The 17,212-nt window shown below is 40.2% G+C and overlaps 1 protein-coding gene across 3 annotated transcripts in view; it reads left to right on the top strand.

Moving 5' to 3' along the window:
• The window catches only part of LOC136878900 (uncharacterized), a 288,522-nt gene that overhangs the window by 157,668 nt on the left and 113,642 nt on the right, over positions 1-17,212 (top strand). The window contains exon 1 of one of the 3 annotated variants that reach the window (XM_067152494.2): positions 10,874-11,093. The exons of the other annotated variants lie outside the window; for them this stretch is intronic. The gene's annotated coding sequence lies outside the window, so the exon portion shown is untranslated. Of the gene's footprint in view, positions 1-10,873; positions 11,094-17,212 lie in introns of those variants that run through there. 3 annotated transcript variants of the gene reach the window in all.

Below are 17,212 nucleotides of genomic sequence, written 5' to 3' on the forward strand. Positions count from 1 at the left end.
CATAACCTTTCCGAACTACAAGATCATCATACATATTTCGCCTGAACTGTTTATTGAAGAGATTTATCTTATTTAAACCGATTTAAAGGAATTGTATGATTTCATTTATCGTTTCTTTAATCGTGCAACATTCTGACGTGGAATACATTTATACAGTAGTTGCGAAACCGTACCTGAGTGTTGCATACCTAGGTGTTAATATGAAATATCTTCATTGCGGTACTCACATAAACGGTATTGTAAATAAAGCGTACAGAACTCTGCACATGGTTCTGAAGGTATTTAGGGATTGTAGCAACGATATAAAGGAGAGAGCATATAGTAATCGCCACGTAAGGAAATACCCCAGAAAGTAAATATCGCCGCCTGGTGCTCTTCTTTTCTCTTTTTTGTAATGGCTGATCACTGCTGCCAACATGCCTGGTTACATATTAATATCATCAGACATAACCATAACAAACTAACCTCAATGTAAAACCGATAATGAATGTTTCCCTACCCTAGTAAATGATAAATAAGATGAAATAAATCAAAATAATTATGAATATCTCTTCAATGAGGAATTAAGGAAATAAACACACTTTCTCACTTAAATTATCTGTCTTTATTTTGATATACAGTAGGCGTACTATAACCATATTCTTGAAAAGAGGGGCGTGTTAAACGATGCAATTTAATAAGTCTTTGCAGTGTGATTTTCGAAAGTTCCAGACATCCAATGACTTCCCTTTCTTTTGCGCGAATTTTTCCTTCTCTCTTCAATACCGGTAACCAGTAAGGAGAGAGATTATTGGGCATATTTTCAGCCTGCAGGCTGGTTATATCTTCAAGCTTATCAGGAAACATATAGGAATACTAATGTGCCAAGCTCCGTGAACGGAATTTAGGTCGGCTTTCAAGTTCACTGCGGATTTGAAAATAATAATGTTATAAGTTATACTGCCAAAATTTCGTCCCGCAAGAGTTATTTCATGTACCGGTAGATCTAGACATGAGACTGACGTATTTGAGCACTTTTCATCATTTCACAGAAACTATGTTATTAAATGCATTATCCGAACATGCCACAATCCTACTTACCTGGTATTAGCCAAATAGATTTACAATCCCACAGAAAAAGAAAATATGCTTTAAATATTCTCGCAAATGTATCACTAGTGACTTTAACGGCGATGCGGTGGCAACACGCACTTCACGCTAGAGCAGTGATTGAACGTTGCCAACGTGCCAGATTAACGGTAAATGTAAGACGTCGTATCGGCAAGTAGGGTCCCTAAACTGTATGGTTACCGACACTGAAAAAGACCCAACAGCAAGAAAAGTCACTATAAATCAATATATTAATATTACAGGGGAGAAAGGGTAAGGTTGCACCCTTAGGGTACGTCATTACACGGAGAGGACTATAGAAGTCTCTGGTAAGACACCAACTAGAGTGTGGTTCCAGTGTATGGGACCTTCACTAGGATCACCTGATTCGAGAACTGGAAAAAATCAAAAGAAAAGCAGCTCGATTTGTTCCGGGTGATTTCCGACAAAAGTGTTGCATACCTAGCTGTTTATATAAGGAAATATCTTAATTGGGGTAATCACATAAAGGGTATTGTAAATAAAGGTTTGTACATATTGTAAACAATGGTTATGAGGTTCTTTAAGGGTGTAACATATAGCTGTAGACTCCTTCGAGGAAGTACATTTTGTAAGGTGTCGTTTGATTCGTTTCAGTGAATTTTACAAGTATACGGCTGAAAGGAGTCAAATAAAGAACATTTGAGAAAATTGTGGTGCGAAGAAGTGCGAAAAATTATTACAGTGGCTTATTAGGATTTCAAAATTCGAATGGTTCAAAATGGTTCAAAATTTCGATGCCGAAAATAATTAATGAAAATATTTCAAATTTTGGGCTGTGAAGACCTGGGAGATAGGAGATAAGCTGCTCGATTAAATGGTATGTTCCGAGCTGTCAGTGGAGAGATGACGTGGAATGATATTAGTAGACGAATACATTTGAATGGAGTTTTAATTTTTTTTCTTTTTTTCCTAGTTGCTTTACGTCACACCGACACAGATAGGTCTTATGGAGACGATGGGACAGGGAAGGGCTAGGAGTGGGAAGGAAGCGGCCGTGGCCTTAATTAAGGTACAGCCCCAGCATTTGCCTGGTGTGAAAATGGGAAACCACGGAAAACCATCTTCAGGGCTGCCGAACCTACTATCTCCCGAATACTGGATACTGGCCGCACTTAAGCGACTGCAGCTATCGAGCTCGGTGGCGTTTTTAAAAGTAGGAAAGATCACAATATAAAGTTGGAATTCAAGAGGACAAACTGGGGCAAATATTCGTTTATAGGAAGAGGAGTTAGGGATTAGAATAAATGACCAAGGGAGATATTCAATAAATTTCAAAATTCTTTGCAATTACTTAAAAAAATATTAGGTAAACAACAGATAGGGAATCTGCCACCTGGGCGACTGCCCTAAATGAACATCATTGATTGATTGATTGATTGATTGATTGATTGATTGATTGATTGATTGATTGATTGATTGAAAACTATGAAAGTTTAGAAAAGAATAATTTCTAGACAATATGTGCGACGACAATGTTCAATAATGGCTGTATAGAGGAAAGACCACTGCACTCAGCAACATGAGTCCGACGTCGGTACGACAACATCGGGTGCCATCCTGATATGCTAAAATGACCGTGCTGCGCGGCTAACAGTGTAGCTGTAGATTCCGCCGCGGTAGTACATTCTGTGAGGTGTCGTTTGATTCGTTTCAGTGATTTCTACAAGTATACGGCTAAAAGGAATCAAAGAGAGAACATCTAAGAAAATCGCGGTGCGAAGAAGAGCGAAACATTATTACAGCGGCTTATTAGAATGTCAAAACGGCCAAAATTACCAATACCAATGTGTATCGGGTGCATCTGAAAGTTAAGATGGCCGAGCATCGAGAGGAGTTCCACTGTACTGGAACACCAGCCCATGGCCAAGTGGTGGAAAATGATTTGGAACTCATGGCCCGGATTTTTATGTACAACGTGCGAAATATGTACATATAAATGTTGTAGATATCAGTAAAATACGTAATTAAATATGTAATATTCATAATTCATAACACATCTAGTAGTAATAATGCACTAAATTCACAAAAATGACTTATGGCTTTTAGTGCCGGGAGTGTCCAAGGACAAGTTCGGCTTGTCAGGTGCAGGTCTTTTGATTTGACGCCCGTAGGCGATCTGCGCATCATGATGAGGATGAAATGATGATGAAGACGACACATATACCCAGCCCCCGTGCCAGCGGAATTAACCAATTATGGTTAAAATTCACGACCCTGCCGGGAATCTAACCCGTGACCCCTGTGGCTAAAGGCCAGCACGCTAACCATTTAGCCATGGAGTCGGACATGACTTGTGGTTAAGATATGGGACAATAAAATTGTTTTAAATACCTTTTCTGACAAAGTCATCGTTGTTGCTTAGATATTTTATAGTATATTGTCTACTGTTCTCTAAATTTTGACAGTATTAAATAGTCATAATAAGGCGACACTCCGGAGATAAATGTTCGTGACATCTCTACTTTTATGTAGGTGACATTCCCACAAAGTTTTGTGAAAATCCATTCATTAGGCATAATATCTTTTTATCTCCGGAATATCGCCTTAAAGGCATAGTCTAAATACTTCAAATATTTTTAAAAAATTTTATGCATTGTAAATCGCGGAGTATATTACACATTGTATTGTAGCTAATTTGCTGTTGCCCTCGTGCCATGAAAATGAAACAAACAAATGTTATTAAATAAAGAATATGTCTTTAAACCCCTATTATTATTATTATTATTATTATTATTATTATTATTATTATTATTTTATTTTATTTTATTTTATTTTATTTTATTTTATTTAAAATGTTATTAGTTCGGGGTTTCGACCTATAGAGATCTTTTGCCCCTACTTGCACAATGTGATATGAACCTGCGTGTGATTGGAATGGAGGAAGTGTAGAGTGTTGAATGTGAGGAAAGGAACGTTAAAGACGACACATCCCATTTTCACACCAGGCAAATGCTGGGGCCGTACCTTAATTAAGGCCACGGCCGCTTCCTTCCAATTCCTAGACCTTTCCTATCCCATCGTCGCCATAAGACCTATCTGTGCCGGTGCGACGTAAAGCCCCTAGCAAGAAAAAAGACGACACAAACACCCCATACTCCAGGCCAGATATATTAATCATTTACAATTAAAAACCCCTGACCCAGCCGGGAATCGAGCCCGGGGCCGCCGGGTGAGAGGCGGACGCGTTGCCCCCTACACCGCGGGGCCGGACAAACCCTTATTAAGTAACACAAATACTGCGGTAAATGTTTTATCGTGAAGCGCAGTGTATCACCAAGTACTTCACGTTTTCCATTGTGATTTTCTGGCGCTGATCCGATAAAATTCTCTTGTAGGCTAAGAAGGACCGCTCAATATCGCAGGAAGACAACAGTGCATATTTTAAACGATAAAACTAGCTGGGTGAAATCTTTCGGGGCCTCTTCTGGTTCGCCACGTATGATCTTGCAAACAGATCGAGAGCTTGAATAACCTGGATTTCGTTTCAAGACTGCATGGAGTTTGTTAGAAACTCTGACCAATGAAAAGCACCTGACCATACCAGATTGTAGAAAAGGATTAGTGCTGTTGTACCCAGTAACGATGCTATTCAAAATTAACATCCACATACCCTCGTCAAAGTAAACTCACGTTTAACTAAAGTGGTCGTTACTGCGTAACATCATCGGTAACAGCCTCACTGTTCACAGACCAGCAACATTAGGCGTGGTCAGCACTTGGATGGTTGACCATCCAGTACTGCCGCTTACCGACACATGTAAACTGCGCTAGTCATGTTCATAGTTTCCTCGGGCACACACATGCTAAAGCACAACACACATACAGCCAAAACTAACACACACACACACACACACACACACACACACACATACGGGGTTAAGCAACATCGGGAGTGGTCGCCCACCGGATGGGTGGCCAGTAGGCTACTCATACTTTACAAATCACAAATACTACATACACGGACAGGTGGAACATACAGAAACCCTGGGAGTTGAGGCACTCGGACCTACTTTATTTTATAGACAGATGGTTAGAAATCACATTTTAAAAGCATTTTAAAGTCAACTTTAGCAGTTGAAATATATTCTATATGAGATGAAATTCGCCAATTATTTTATTATAGTCTGAAAATTAAAACGAGCTTACACAATTAAAAAAGTTAATTACCTAGATATGTACGAAAATGTTACATTCTTCACATAATAGGTACAAATATGTAATATTTCTAAGAATGTGTAAAAATGTGTAAAATGAAACACACTATTAGGATCACAATTCGGCGGTGTGTCTATAACTAAAGGAATGGAATATGTAATTATTTCCATAAGAACCCGGGCGCTACTGATGATGACCTTGGTGATTGTGAAGAAGAGGCTCCTGTGTACCCTTCGAAGCTCCCACGACACGGGGGATGTTTTATGTTCGATTTCACAAGTAGTTTTTTCCCGCACATAGAGCTACGAGTTCACATTGCAGTCTCTCGAACAGCATGCCCAGTTTCGACTTCGGATTCACCGCTATCTATCAACTTCAGGCGGTCATGTAGACATCTTATGCAAATTAGTTTAGATTTCACTGTAGTAGCGATGACCTGGAGGGTAAACCGCTTTAAATAACAAGCATCATCATCAGATGTGGAGATAGTTTGATCAGTGAAACAAATGCCACAGGTCGCGTTAGAGGACTGATCGTCTTAGCCTTCTTACATCATGATTAGGTTTCTCTCTGCAAGTTACTATCTTGGAAGAATACACTGGTTCACATCTCGATATGGACTTCCTGCTCCTGTTTGAAATCTCTTACTTTGTGCAGGGTAGGCAAAATAAAACGGTCCCAGGAAAATATTTATAAGACTGACGCGGAATTGGCCCTTGTTCATGAACAGGAGAACTGTCCATCACAGGAAACGCTGGGAACCGTGATTTCGATGCACCAGTCGGTTGCTGTCACATGTCTGCTAATTCGCATCTCCCACACCTCTCGAGTACGTCGCTGTGTCATTAGTCATTATACGTATGAGTAAGTGAGAGGAGCAGACGTGTTCAGTTGAATGCAACACAAAATAGTGCTCACCATAAAACAGTGCGTGTTCATTGTCGAGTGTTATTCGAAGTACGATTCATGAAAATCCTGTGCGGAACTGTTAGCGCAAGAGTTTAAGACTGGAAGTGTTTTGGCAAAACCTCCAGCAAAGTCTCCAATGCAAAACTTACTGACAAAATGGCGTGAAACGGATTCTCTAGCGAATAAAAACCGTAACTATCCGAGAAAGAGTTCGAACACCAGAAAACATTGCTCGAGTGAAGGAACGAAGACATCGTCCTGTCGAAGCACCTGCATCTGTATCCATACACATTTAATGTTGTGCATGCGTTGAAGCGTCCAGACGAACTTTCTACCGGTGGTTTCAGAGTGAAGAGTCAGGACTTTTGGATCCTCAGATGAGGCCTTTTCCAGCATCTTCTGTGATGTTCATTAACAAGGATCAATCCAACATCAGTCCTATAGTAAATATTTTTGGGCCAGTTTTATTTTGTCCACCCGGTATTCGATCTTCATTAGTCTCTTCCTCGTCAATGTGACGTTTATATTTAGCACCGTACTTATAAAAAACTGGAAACTTAATTGACAATCGAATATATGATATTTATGGGAAAATGACACCAACGTCAGTACGGATGATCGTAAGCATAAGTGTTTTGACGTGAACTGATGTGAGAAGTTAATTACTGACAGCTCCCATCCTGTATAGGTGGTTTTGTTCAACACTACTGTATAGCCGTTATCCTGCTATTTGAGTTCTGTTCGTTGCCAAGTGTGGATGACGGAAACCAAGCTGTTCATTGTCATTTTCTTGCCTGAAATAATAACGAGGTAAGCGTACATGCTTTAACCGGTTATGTTTTTAATATATAATATTACATTGTGGTATATGTCTGCATGCAGAAGTTACTGATGTTGATTTATAATTTCACCTGGTAGAAAGAAAGTTATAAAACAGAACTGGGTAATGATGCGCATTCTGCTCATTATTACCCTGCTTAAAATTTGAACGGATACTAATTTGAAATTTTCCTATGTACGTTCTCAGGTGCCACGCAATTACCAAAGGAACACAGATAAATTCCTACTCGGTCGAAATCTTAAATAACGCCATAGGAACTATTAGGAAATATTACAGAAAATAAGGGAGGTAGGCAGAAGTGTAGGGATTCCTGAGACAACGTTAAGGAAATAACTGAAGTTAACTCACCCTCAGCAGTTTCGTTTAGGTCGTAAACTTATTTTCAATAATTAGACTGAAATTGAACTGATGAATCATATTTTTACGTTCCCTAGTCTATTTCATGGCGAACACTAGCAGACGTCAGGAGATAGTCATATAAACTGAAGAAAATAGCATACCCAGTAACTTAAACGAAGAGTATGGCTTGCAAAGATTGGTTTTGTGGTTTCTTGAAGCATTATCCTGCAATAGCATTGAGGCAGCCTCAGGGAATTAGCCTGATTAGGTTTTAGTAGAAACCTTTGTCTATGGGTAGAATGACATTACTTCAGGGAAAAGTACATGTATGGAATTTTTTGTAATTGTAATAAATGGATTTCATGCGGAGCATTACCGTTATGGGTGAGGAATCACGCGCAGCACTTCTATTTTTCAAACTCTCACCCAAATATATTATCCGATTCTTAATTTTTTGTAAAAGTACAGTATTAAAGCTTAATAATTCCGGTTTAAAAATACATGATTAGTTCAATGTGTGTTTTACTCATAGTGTTTCAATAACGAACATGTCTTAAGGAGGAGGATTAAGGGATTGGAATATATTATCAAGTTAAATGTTCAATAAATTTCCAAGTTCGTTGAAAATGTTTAAGAAAAATCCAGGTATACAATTATCATAAATAAGTGTAAATATGAAGTAAACAATTGATAGGGAATCTGCCACCTGGCGACCATCCCTTAATGCAGATCATTGATTGACTAACTGATTGAGAATATGATGATTCCTCCACTTTCTCGTATAGGTATATATATTTTCTTATGCTGAATTAAAAACCAAGAAAAGGAGTCAGTATAGTATATGGCCATATCCTGCCCTAAATTTACCATCATTTTATGCTCTTTATTAGTCGGTGATCAGTTTCGGTAAATGAAAATATATTTCCCGTTGTAGTTATTGTTGTTTCATTTGAGTGGCTTGGTATAATAGTTCGTTAACTATAGCTCTATATACTTAAGTAGATGAATAGAATCATACATCATCCAGCCAGTGATGTAAAATACCCTGTGGAAGGTCAACGTGTCGATGAAATAATAGTGTAGGAGCCATAAGATGCCAAATCATTTACAGATAGAATCACGGGTAGTGAGAAGTCACCAGATAGAATTCATAAATAAAAGAATTCCATTAACTACATAACCTGAAGCTGTCTGGGTCCCCAACAGTTCCGCAGTCAGCTGCTTTAGAAATCTCCGGGCGTCAGTAAAGGATCCTGCCAGGGAAAAGAGGAATTTAATAGGTTTTCGTACCTCTCCTCACTAAGACAGAGGGTGCTATTACACATCAGTCTTCTGAGCCCATTGACGAAACGTATACACAACCCTACAAGTTATACCTTTTCAACACCATTCATTACTGAGACTAATTTGCATAAGAAATTATGTAACTACTGTAGCATCTCTTACACCTCCAACTCTTTAAATATTGCCCAAGCCAAAGATCAGAGTGAGACAAGACAATGAAAGTAACTAACTTGTGCTAGTCCATACCGTAAGCTACAGTGCACTGTAAACATTATAATATCTTACGAGAGATGTATCTGGAATTGGCATTTAGGTACTGTATGATTTCCGATTTCATGCTGTGTAAGAAGAACATGTACCTCCATGTTATGGACAGTCGGGAGAGTACATCAAACCGTAAATCGCTGGCTTTCCGAGTCCAAGTTGGAGGGTTCGATGCCGGCTCAGTCCGGTGGTATTTGAAGGTGTTGAAAGAAGGGAGCTTCTCTCATACCTCCGGCTCTTTAAATATTGTCCAAGCCAAAGATCTGAGTGAGATAAGCCAGAACTTCTGTGACACTTCTGGCTTCACAGCCTCTGAAAATTGTAATTGAATTTAGGACAAAACTAGGCCTAATAACAATTATGGACACTTGTTTCTAAGAGGAACGTCGACACAGAAGAAGATCGATATGGCTGAGTCTGCAAATAACAAGAATCTTAACGTTTTGTATTATATACATTCAGCAAGTTTCGTCCTGTACTCCGCAGTTTTGAAGGTCGTGAATGTTGTTTTAAGGGGAAAATAAACGGGATTATCATAACAAGAGAAAGATACCCTATCCCTCGTAGAATGAGGTGGTGGTGGTGATTACTGTTTTAAGAGGAGGTACATCCAGGCAACAACTCCATCTTAACACAAATCAGGAGAAAAATGGAAGGATGAAGCTGTTTTACGTCGCACCGACACAGTTAGGTCTTATGGCGACGATGAGATAGGAAAGGTCTAGGAGTGAGAAGGAAGCGACTCTGGCCTTAATGAAGGTACAGCCTCAGCATTTGCCTATGAAAATGGGAAACCACGGAAAACCATCTTCAGGGCTGTCGACAGTGGCCAACTCGCTCGGTACAGAGGAAACTCGGGACCGGAAGGAAAAAAGGTCGGGTTAGAATGACGAAAGTGAGGAGCCTGACACACGCAAGTGGAAACAGTGTCAGTCGACAGTTGCAGCCGCTTAAGTGCTGCAAGTATCCAGCATTCGGGAGATAGAAGGTTCGAACCCCACTGTCGGCAGCCCGGAAGATGGTTTTCTATGGTATGCCATTTTCACACCAGGCAAATGCTGGGGATATACCTTAATTAAGGCCACGACCGCTCCCTTCCCACTCCTAGCCCTCTCCTGTTCCATCGTCGTCATTAGACCTATTTGTGTCGGTGCGACTTAAAGCAACTTGCAAAAACAAATGTCAGTCTCACCAATAGACCCTGTGGTCGCCAAACCATTTTCCCACGTCGAGAGCCCCTGGGCATTCCCCTTTTCGTCGCCTTTTACGACAAGCAGAGGTTGCTGTGGATGTATTCTACTGACCCCACCCGCAAGGATTATAGAATGCGGTTATCAAATGTAATTGAAATACGAAACCTCGGAAGTCTATTTCAGAAATTACTTACGCATTGGTGAAATTCGAAATCTCTTCTCTCCCATGACCTCAGCTTTGGCCATGGTGGTTTAAGGTTAAAAGCACTGGTTTTCTTTGGATGGTGACATACTTCTTGATCTGCCATCTGCTAAACGTCAACATTTATGAAACTGGTCCCAAATTGGGTGTTAGTACACCTTCCTAACAGAATGTGGCGTTGTTTTTCAGTGACACGGTAATAAATGTTACTTTGAAAACGCGAACCAAACAGTCTATAGCCTACGTCACACATATGTGCTGTTTACCCTTATTTGTATGTTGCTGTATAAGGACAACCCCACATTCTTAACGGTGTGACGTCTTCTAGTGCACCTGCACGCGGTCTCCATGGCAACCAGTCCGTGACGTCACCAACCGGTCAGGCTGGAGATACAACAGTTCCAGCGAAGTGTGATGTGGAGCGGAGGGCCCACATCCTTGCACCCACGCTCCTGTAGACATATATAGAGCCACACATGATCGGGGGAAAGGTTCAGTTCACGTCAGCAAATTAAAGTGAGTTCTCTTATCACGTAAAACCACTTCCGTTCTTGCTCTCTCGCAGCTGTAGCACTATTTTTAAAAGGATATTTTGGTTTTAAAGAGGCTGAAGAGAGTAGGATCTTGCATGTGTAAGAACAGACCGCCCTCGTGACAAAGAATGGTGGGAGGGAGCGAGTGAGATTTGTCAGTGTGTTGTGAGTGTGCAGTGAGACAGGGTGTGTTCTACCTCCACTCCTCAAGAACAACTTATTACTGGATCACAATGACACATGTAAGGGATTTTAAATTACTTTTTATCATTATCAGTGAAGGGAATTAGACTTGTGTTTTTTGGTGTAATTACTTTTCTTTTTCATTCACAAGTATAGACGTCGTCTGTTATTTTTCTTCCATTAAAATAGAAGTCCTTTTTACTTGTTCAACTAATAATAATAATAATAATAATAATCTTGGTGTTGCGTCCCACTCATTACATTTACGATTTTCGGAGATGCCGAGGTGCTAGAATTTTGTCCTGGAGGAGCTCTTTTAAGTGCCAGTAAATATATCGACACGAGATACTACTGGACTGAGCCGCCAAATATAGCTCAGAAAGCCAGCACTTTACCGTGTGAGCTTCTCATTATGATGGTGATGTTTGTTGTTTAAAGGGAACCAACAGCTAGGGCATCGGCCCCTGAGCTACTCAGTCCGGTACTTGGATTTAAAATGTCTTAAAAGTAGGTAATTATACAGCACCTATTTTAATTAAATTGTTAGGATCACGATTTTGGTGTCTGACTACCCTGATTTTTATACGACTTGCAATATTTTAGCCAAACTACTCCTTCTTCTTCATCTTCTACCTGTTTTTACACACGCTGAGTATGTACATTTGGGTTTGGCCAACCCTATGTCGAAGGATGTGTTCACTTTCGCTATTGCGTGTGTCTGTGATGGATGATAGTGTAGTGAGATGTGTTTATATGAAGAGGGGGGTATTGGGACAAACGCAAACACCCGTTCCCCGACGCAGCTAAAATCCCCGATGCGGCCGAGAATCGAAGAATCGAACGAAGGACCCTCTGAACCGAAAGCCTCGACACTGACCATTAACCCAAGGAGCCAGACAACCAAACTTCTTAGGTTGTAGCGTACGACTTATTTCAACAACACTAAAATGATTGGGAGTTTGTAGTGAAACCAAAATAGTTATGCTACTTCTCCAAAATTAGCATTGGTTTAAGAGGGAAAACTGTACCTGACTAACCTTCATTGAAATTTCATTTGAAAATATGTTAATACTATTTTCTCGATGCAGTCAATTATGTACTATCTTCTGTACTTATTACTGGATCACAATGGCACTTGTAAATGATTTCAAATTGATTTTATCATTAGACTACCAGTAAAGGAAATTAGATCAGTGTACTGTCGAGTCGCGGGAACATGTAAACAGAGACTTCCATCAGCCGGCAATGTAGCCTTTACGTTGTTTGAGAGTACAGCGATATTATCATTATTAGCCTGTCAACAAAGGGACATTCTGCTAGTACACTGGATAACCATGCATTATCATGATCGGTTTAAAATTTGTAATTCCTCATCCAAGTACCTGTTCGACAACCTGTACATTAGTTTCCTTGAGCGAAAGCTTGCATCTAACACGAAATAGTTATAAATTAAAATATTCCCAAATGGTACTGTTTGGGCCTAGTGTAGTACCAGTACCGGTGGGCTTTTGCGCTCCTCACCTGGTCTGTTCAGATAAATAAGTATAAGAATAATAAGTTCATAATAAGTGATAAACTGATAATAATAATAATAATAATAATAATAATAATAATAATAATAATAATAATAATAAACAGTAAGAGCGATATCTGTATCGTAATTAATTGTAATATGAATATGGGATTTATTTAACCTTCGTGACCGTTTATGACCATGGTTAGGTGTTTAATAAATATTTCTAGGGCCAGGCCTGGGTGGTCACCCATCCAAACCTTAACCACGCCCGGTGTTGCTTAACTATAACCGGGCCATGCCGCTGCATTGTTCGCTAGAATATAATTATATTCCCGTGTGTCAGTTATTGGAACACTTTTAATTTTGAAAAACAGCATTTGTAATTGCAGCTTATGTGAGTATCCCGCGCCTCGGCGTCCGGATTAGTTTCCAGTGCTTCGTTTATGATAATGGATGTTCTGCTTTATGAAGATTTGTTTGTTTTGTTGAGGGTTTTGGCTTTGGTAGGATGTGGATTTACTGTTGTTAGGCTAGAAGGCCATAGCTTAGGAGGAAGTGAGAATTTTCATGGTTTTATGTTGGAGTTGGTGGGATTGATTGCTTGGTGAGGGTGGTTACTTAGGAGTATCATGGCGTTGCGGGGGTGGGCGCTGGGAGTGGCCTGGTTTGGATCGAAATTAGGTTTAATAATAGTAGCTGGAGCAGGGTGGTTGCATCTGGGGTGAGTGGGGTGGGGGAAGTTGTGATAGGTCGCGGGCACACTTCGTTTAAGACTACAGAAAAAGAAGCATGTAATTAAATGCGGGAGAAAAGTTCTGCAATTATGATATAAAACTTGCTTACGTCAAAATTATTTATCTCTTTCGCATTACATGCGTACAATATTTACAGTTGGCTTAACGTCGCACCGACACAGACAGGTCTTATGGCGACGATGGGACAGGGCAGTGTTAGGAGTGGTAAGGAAACGGGCGTGGCCTTAATTAAGGTACAGGTACATTAATCTGGTGTGAAAATGGGGCTGTCGAGAGAGGGGCTCGAACCCACTATCTCCCGAATGCAAGCTCACAGCCGCGCGCCCCTAAGCGCACGGCCACTTGCTCGGTATGCATACAACAGTACTGTACATGAAGCAATACGGCACGGTAAATTAAATTTAACGCGACAAATACACACTGATAGTGAACAAAATTCGTACCATTCCCCATGTTTTCCCCCTTTTTTCATTAAGGAATTTATGTTTTCGAAAAAAGACTGACTGTTGCAAGGCATTCATTCCATTTTTTGATTTACAAAGGAATGGATGCGAGAATGTAGTTTTACCTTATTGCTGGTTATAGTTATCATAAACACGGGACCTGCACATTTATGCCAAAGCCTGATAATTTACAAAAGATCCACATGTATTGCCTAGACTCGAACAGCGACCGCTTTGATGAGAAGTGAGTAATGATGTCACACTTTATTATCATCCTCTGGTTACCACTGAATAATTCCCATAATCTGTCTTCTGCGGTCGTCCTCTTATCTTGCGACGATGATCAGTACTATTTATGTAGTAGGACGTAACTGACTGATGAATATTCTCTCCATACTGACATGTTCATTTAAGTATTGTATTTGTTTTACGTCTCATTACTACTTAAATTTTTTTCGGAGGCGCAAAGGTGCCGGAATCTTGTTCCACAGGAGTCCTTTTACGGGCCAGTAAATCTACCGACACGTCGCTGGCGTATTTGAGCATCTTCGAATTTCATCTGAGTCGGAATCGCACCCGCCAGCTTGAGGTTAAAAAGCCAGCATTCCTCCGAATGAGCATTTTATAAAGTAGTCGATCTTTTTAACCTTATAGCTCCAGCGAATCCCACTCCAGTTTTGATGAAAATTCACAGATGAGCAAGAGTGAGGCTTTAAAAATCTCATCTGTATTTTTTCTGCTACTTGTTTAACGTGGCACAAACATATACAGGTTTTCGGCGATGGAAGGATGGGAAAGGGCTAGAATTGGGAAGGAACCAGCCGTGGCCTTAATTAAGATACAGCCTCAGCATTTGCCTGGTGTGAAAATAGGAAATTACGGGAAATCATCTTTAGGGCTGCTGCCGACGGTGGGATCTAAGTCCACTATCTCCCGAATGCAAGCTCACAGCTGTGCGACCCTAACCTCACCTCACGCCAGCTCACTCGACAGATCATTCCGTTCGCGAGGTGGAGCACACTCCGCAGTGTGGCAGACTCGGAAATCGAACACGGTTCAGCCGGCCGGGAAAATGCAGTGCTATCCTCCAGACTCTGTAATGCAATTAGTGTGGAAAGATTGAACACCGATCTTTTCAAAACTAAACTAAGCCTTTGAAGTTAGTAGTGTTACGCCTTAGTAATGGGTTCGAAATGGTTTGGAACGGAGTGGAACGTCATTCTAGGGACGCGTACAATTATAGCCATGGACGGTTCGTTCTTTTCTAAAGCTTGAACTGATATTTCTCACGAGCGTAAAGCTCAGTAACATCATCACTACCAAGCACAGTGTTTGCAGTTCGAATCCTGGCCAATGCATTTGCAATCGCAAACGAAAGTCACATTGTTATATTTTTTTAATCCTCAACTTGCTCGTAATGTAATTGTGAATATAAAAATAATATCATCTTTAGCCGAAAATTGTACCTGATGTAATGTTGGCAATTATAATGAAGTTCATTCTTAAACTTCTAGGACGTGAATTAAAATGTGTCAGTTACTATCAGGTTTAAGAATTTTGGTGTGAGTTACCGTATTGGAATATTATGTCTTCTTTTTATTCTTCTTTTCTGGCCTTCTTCCAGTTACTTTGGGTAGGCATTGCATGTCATTAAGACCACTTTTACAGCCGGATGCCCTTTCTGACATCATCCCTATGCGGAGGGATGTATTTTGAAAAATCATATCGCTCTAGTCCCGATGGGTCATGGCCTACCAAACGACCGCTGCTCATCCGGAAGGCCTGCAGATTACAAGGTGTCATGTGCTCAGCACGATGAATCCTCCCGGCCGTTATTCTTGCCTTTCTAGACCGGGCCGTCATCTCACCGTCAGATAGCTCCTCAATTGTAATCACGCAGACCGAGTGAACCTCGAACCAGTCCTCATATCCAGGTAAAAAATCGCTGGGCGTGAATCGAACCTGGAGTCTCCGGGTAAGAGGCAGGCACGCTACCCCTACACCGCGGGGCCGGCGGAGGGATGTATTTACAGGAGCATTTTTCTGTGGTGGTTGGTAGTGTGATGTGTTGTATGTAAATGAAGATGTATTAAACCGAACTCCCTGAGCTACAGTAGCGGCGATTGGGGATTCAAACTGCGGGGGTGGGGATTATATACATCAAAATTGAAGAAGCAAGCTACAAAATGTAAGTTTTTTATGCTCTCTCAGCGAATTTCGACAGAGAGGTGAAAGGTGAGAGTTTACCAATTTAAGTGAGGTAATAATAGTTTTTTAAAGATATTAATCCAAAACTAGATAATAAAACTTTCACGAAAAGAACAATATTACGCATTTATTACAATTAAATAGAAGTACGCCGTGATTATACAATTAAAATCATGTAGTATTTGACTACGCACTAAGAAACTAACAGACACTGAAGAGAATACCAGACTGACGAATTCGTGCGTCAAGCGGGTGAATCATATCTCAATGTCCACGACCTTGGAAATAAATAAATAAATAAATAAATAAATAAATAAATAAATAAATAAATAAATAAATAAATAAATACCCCCCCCCCTACCTTTACAGCACATGCAAAGTCTCCACTACTTTCTGTGGCGCTATACAAATTGGTTAGCAGGAACGAACGATATTTTGTGCCGATGCCCACTAATAATTTTGTTAATAATTAAAGAAAATAAAGAAAAGAATTAGCTGATAAGACAACAGGACTTGTACAAATTTCTTTTCTTTAATAATTCCTAGTTTTAGCCGGCAAAAATGCGAATAAAAATCTATTTTCTCCAAAAAGTGGGGGGGGGGGCATCCCGTCGCCCCCCCCCCCTAATCGCTGCTACTGCTGAGCTAGAGACGAGACTAAAATACGCGGACCGGATGGTTATCAAAGCCGAGGTCCTCTGAACCACAGGCCGTTACGATTAGCATTCGGCTCAGGAGCCGGACTGTTAAATAATGATGAAGAGAGGAAGAATGGTAAGAAACAACGTGTCAATTAAAACTCATTTCTTTATCTCTCATGGGACCTTTACGTTTTTTAACTTATAATATGAGTAAAGAACTGGAATCACAGATAAGACTCTTTGTTGATAATATTATACTGTACGAAGTAATAAATAAATCACAGCATTGTGAGCGACAATGTTGTGAGATGGACAGCAGGCAATGGTATGATGGTAAACGGGGTGAACAGTCAGCTTGCAAATGTAACCAGGAGGAAAATTTCTCTTTTAATTACTTTGTTGGTGGGGTGAATATATGTAAATACCTAGAGGAAATATCTTCATTGGGATAATTACATTAACGTGGTTACAAATAAAGGTTACAGATTTCATCATGTGAGAGTATTTAGGGGTTGTAGTAAGGATGCAAAGGAGAGGGCTTGTAAGTCACTGTAAGACCCCAGTTAGAGTATGGTTTCAGTGTATGGGACACTCATCATGATAACTTTATTCGAG

The sequence above is a fragment of the Anabrus simplex genome, chromosome 8, assembly GCF_040414725.1.
Source record: "Anabrus simplex isolate iqAnaSimp1 chromosome 8, ASM4041472v1, whole genome shotgun sequence".
Taxonomy (NCBI): Eukaryota; Metazoa; Arthropoda; class Insecta; order Orthoptera; family Tettigoniidae; genus Anabrus; species Anabrus simplex.